The sequence below is a fragment of the Hydractinia symbiolongicarpus genome, chromosome 5, assembly GCF_029227915.1.
Source record: "Hydractinia symbiolongicarpus strain clone_291-10 chromosome 5, HSymV2.1, whole genome shotgun sequence".
NCBI lineage: Eukaryota > Metazoa > Cnidaria > Hydrozoa > Anthoathecata > Hydractiniidae > Hydractinia > Hydractinia symbiolongicarpus.
This window is the reverse complement of record NC_079879.1, coordinates 22776468-22782031: the sequence shown is the minus strand read 5'-3', so window position 1 is coordinate 22782031 and position 5564 is coordinate 22776468.

The window sequence follows — 5564 nt, the reverse complement described above, 5'->3', positions numbered from 1 at the left end:
AATAGGTAGTTAGGTACTCGTGAAATGCAATTTTCGTGAAATTTTGGAAAACCATAGGTAGAACAAAGCTTTAGTGATAGTGGCTCTTCGTCAGACTAATCAAGGACACAACAAAAAGTAAGTCAAACTACTATTCAGTCCCTGAGTATAAGCTATGTATCAAGTTGTAGATTTGTTTGTCGTTTTCGATATTTCTCTGCGTATTTTGTTAACTACTTAACAGAATAGTGTATATCGGTTTCCATTCGTCGTTCACCTGAGTTGATCAACTTCAGCCTACATTCAAGGAAGTCGTGCGTACATTTTCGGCAACCATACGATATCAACGAAATTAAAACTACTCCGTGCAACCTTGTTTCTTATTCCTCTTTCTTGTCATCATTTCTCCATCCGAAACACGGCTGTTCATTCAAGCTGGCGTGGGTAGTTAGCTACTCGTGAAATGCAATTTTTGTGAAATTTCGCAAAACCACAAGTAGAACAAAACATTAGTGATAGTGGCTCTTCGTCGGACTGATCAAGGACACAACAAAAAAAATGTCAAACTACTATTCTCTCTCTGATTAAAGGCTGTTTTTTCCTGCTTCCTCAAAAAATTAATTAGTAATCAATTTACGCGACGAAATAAAAGTCGTTTATCCAGCTAATATTTTTAACTCACAAAATTTTTTCCTATATTGATTTTTAATTAAAATTAGCGATATTATGTGCGATTTGCGATAGGAAGTTTTCTTAAGAAAAAATAATCACACAGGAGGCTGATGAATTTCCTCTCAAAAAGGATTTCCAATTCTGGCAAAAACATCGTTTGCCGATTTGATTGCCTCAGAAATGCCAGCAGAATCAAAGCCATTGATTATGAAATCCCTTATTTTATTTGATGAATAAACCAAATAATTTGAATTTTTTATTACTCTGTTATAACATTTCGTCGGTTAAATGTGACGAAATTTAAACCAGGTGACGAAATTTTTAACCGACGAAATAAAAGTCCGACATATTTTTGACTGATAAGGTACACGAAGATGCATCTAAAATCATTTAACCATTTGTTAAAGTTCTTGAGAGGTTCATGAAAAAAAATATTATGCTAACGTTTATGCCTTTACGAAGAACACGATACACTTGACTTAGTTTTGACTTTATCCTTTAGATAAGCGCTCATATTTGAAAAAAAATTTCACAGTTAAAAATTAAAATTACGTCATCGTCAAAACTGATGGACGTTTTTCTAATGTTTTGCAAATACACATTCATTTTTTAAAAATCTCATTCCTTATACACTGTCCCTCATTAACAAAATTTGCAATTTAGTTGACACTTAACAAGATTTTTTACCAAAATCATTAAGCAACTATTATAATGCGTGAAACCATAAAATCAAATTCTTCGTATATCCTCTTCTCTTTCTTCTTTTCTAAGTTTCTGCTAAACAAGAGTTCCGACACAGTTGAAGCATTGCTACACAGTCCCGTTCATCGTTCTCATTTTTATCTAATATTTCACATGCGATGAATCTTTCCATGCAGGAGCTTGGACAATTCGAACTGTCATTTAAGACATTAGCATTTGCATAGAGCGTGTAACAAGTGACACTTGTAGTAAGAATTTGCATGCAGAAAAGCAGTGTTGCAATAAATGGCATTGCATAGCCGGTACTTCTATTCATTTGTCTATAAAACAGAACAGCATATATATATTATTGCGATAGGAATTTTAAACCATGCACAAAACAAATTTTGATCGAAATGTTTTCAAAATAAACTGTTTTCGAATGTTAAGTAAAAACTCGTGGACACATGCTTTCTCCCTCGATTAAAATATGATGAGTTAAATAACTAAAATAAACTTTTCCAGAAAACACCTATTACCCGTTGAATAATATAATTTTTAACCGTTTTTCAGAAAACGAACCTTTTTTTGTAAATCTTGTACTTCATACAGCAAACGTTACGGTTGAAATAGTTCGTGCTATTATTCAAAGCACTTTCAATGACCTATGCCTGCAAGCTTTTTCCGTTTTGAACTTCGACAAAAGCTGCCGTAAATGCTGTTTTTTGCAAGCCTTTTTTAAGAGTGGCGTTGTTTAACTACAGTAAGAAGATTTCACATATCCATTAGCTTTCCATATTGAAGCATTGAATGAAATACATTACATTTCTATCCTTTTTCGGTCTTTTTCCTTTTCCTTTTAGGAATATGGATGTATGTATATTTGCTTTTTCGGGAGGGGGAATGGAAGCTCCTTTGAAGGGGGGAAATAAAGGATTGTTTTAAATTACAAACAGCTGTCTGACGTACATCGGCTGGTTTGAATGCGAACAAAGAAGCCTTCCTTAAAAGTAGTTAATTTGCAACGATACAAAGTTAAAATTTGTTATTTGTGCTTTTGTTTTTTTCCTGTTTTAATCCAGGTATTATATATATATAATATATACCTCAGCTATATTTCGCCGAACATTTAAATAAAATCTGTCCACTAACATTTTTTCAAGCAGTGTTTTTTAAAAATTAAAATTTTTAGTTCTTATAAAAAACATAGGACATTATAATGCAAATAAAATAATATTAAATGTTTTACTAAATAAACTGAGATTGCTTCAGAATTCCCAAAATGATTACCATCCCCGACTAAAAATACTTATGTTCTTAACGTTGGGTGAAATCCTGTAAATGATCACAGCATCTTTAAATATAAGTTTTTACACTGCAGCTTTTTGGCACCAAAAATAGAAAAGGACAAACTTTCGTTTAACATCCAAGGTTTAACGTAAGAAGGGAACAGGAATTTATAATTTTTTATGGAATAGAGAACTCCAAGCTAGTTATTACGACGAGCTATAAGTCATTTAATTTTACGTTTCTGAAGAGGAAATATTTTAAAATGCTGAAAATGAGTTTTTGTTGCTTAGGTAACTCTCATATATTTCCGCAAAAAAGAGAGTTTTTATATTAAGATCAAAAGATTTTGGAAACGCTTCGAAATACCTTGGTGAAAACTGTCAGTACCAAGTAAGAAAGGTAAGAATTTATATTTTGTATAGACCAACATTTTCTTTAAGTTGAATTTCTGCGCACTGTAGAAAGCGTTTTGTTTGCTGATTTTTTTTTAAAAAAAAGTTTTCGCTTTTATATATTTGCAAATTCGACAAATTTCAAGTTGACAAAAATGTGCTTTTAGTAGTAACTTAAAAATGCTGTAAAAATAGATGGAAATTTTGCAACTTTCTATTTTACATGTCTGGGATTTGCGCAAAGTACTGATGGTGGAAAATAAAGTTGGTCTCAGTATCTGATACTTGATTGATATAGCTGCAATAATAGAAGGATAATTTTAATACTTTTCTGAAAATTTTATGCTACTTTTGTTTTTAAAGTATTTCTAAAAATTAGCTTTAAGAATAATTAACATTGGTTAGATCGTTCTTTAAGAAATTCTAAATGCTATTTTCCTTCAGGCCTTGGGAGAAGGCTATAGTCCCGCTACTCTCCTACTTATTTGCTAACTTGTAACTCTAACCCGTAACAAAGAATAAATATATAGCACTTCTCCTCACTTTGAAATGTTGTAGCGCTTGTCCCCATGTTTTTTGTTTTGTTCTTTTTATACTTAGATTATCCCTAAGGATGAAAACACCAATCTCTATACTCATCAGCGTACTGTTCTTCCACTTTGGTGAATCTACATCAAAAAAAGAAATTAAAACAAAGTTACTCGATTTGTATAATGGAGCTGGTCCGCTTGCTGACTTTGTTTTCTTTACAAACGAAGAAGCAGAAGAACATACAAAGAAAGTTGATATACTAAAGCGAACAGAGTTGCAATCAGCTCTTCCTATAAAGCAGTATACAGAGCCAAGTGCTGCAGAGAAGTCTTTGGTAATGGCTTTGAAGTACTTAAAACTCGGGAAAGATGTGAATGAAATTAAGAAAGCTAGTCAGCCTTTGGTGAGGTTGTTATATGGTGGTCCAATGTCAGAACAAGCGCAGAAGTATGAATTCCAAGAGATTCGGTTACCAATGCAAGGTATAAATATTGAAGTTGAGGATTCTAAAAGAGGTGATGTAATTTATCCATTTACGGAAGACATTCAATCTAAACCAACATATTTTGCCAGTGTAAAGACTGACAAACATTTATTTAATGCTAATAAAGAACTTTTGGGTCATAATAAAGGAAAGATGGGTAATCTTCGCAGTCAAATAGCAATTGATAAAAGAACTTGTTATTCAAAGGGCAGCTCAACGGCCTCTCATCTTATTCGCTTATGTGGCGTTTGTGTCAAAACTGTGGATTTTGGACAGACAGTGTAAGTAATAACAATATTTATCGTGGTAGATAATATTTTTTTGTGCTTGCATTATTTACATGAGAAGAAATAACGCCTGCACTTTTTATTATAGCATTCCTCGTTTTGTGAAAAGTATTGAATGCGATAGTTCCACCCCTGCATGTTTATCTGGTAGTGGAATGTGTAAACAAAAAGTGGTGTTTTATTCATTTCTGCGAAAAACATTGACAAATGACCAACAGATGTCCTGGCAACCCTTTCAGCAACCTGTCAATGCAAGCTGCGAGTGTCAGTGCAGTAGTGGTTCGCTTCTTCATCCTCTAGTATGACACACACAGGAAGCAAATTTGTTAAATATTTGATGAAAATACTATATGGCATTTGGATTTCTTCTTATCTATGTACTAACGACACATAAACAGTTTAGTTGTGGTGTGATTAGTTGAATTAGTTTTTTTATTGTTCTCTTTGTACAATTAAAACGTTTAAACACATGTGTGTTTAAACGTTTTGATGCTCCTTAACTTTATTCAGTCCAGGTCATTTCGAACATAATATGACAGACAAAGAAAGGGAAGAAACTATTCCTGTGCTACTTTTAGCTACACATGTAACGTGACTTCTGGGTTCTAACTTTGTTCACGACGTTGCATGTTTTTTCTTATGTCGATAACTTACCAACCTTTTACCATTTTTGAGGGTGAGAAAATAGTTTTTGTGACGATTGCTTATTAGGAAATATCTTATGATGTTGTATTACATGAACGCTTATCATAAAAATAAAAAAGTTTTCCTGAACATCCAAAATTATTTGTATGTGTTAATTGACAACGTGCAGCGAAGTTAAAAGCAGACAGGGCAAAAAATTGTTTGATTTAGAGAGGTTTGATTTTAGATTTTACAATTTTTACAAATTTAATATAAACTAGTGTTATGTTTTACAAGCCCTGTGGTAAAGGATTAATTATCCCTGGTGCTTACTGCTTTGCTCAGCACGCGAAAATAATTCCTATTCTAAATGAACATACAGCAATAAAAAATGCTGAGAAAAGAAGTTCAAAAAATTCCATATTTAATATTTTTTGGGCTTGAAGAAAATTTGAGATTTGAATATGCTAGCAATACTGCGTCCATGAAAAGGAGAAGCGTTTTCATTTTTCTTTTACGGAGAGCTGACCGCTGTAAGTCCAAGAGCGTTTATTTCTTGAATCGAAAAACGAGACCCGGTGATTTAGTTCATATTCCTCTTCTATGTGTGTTTTGATCGTACAT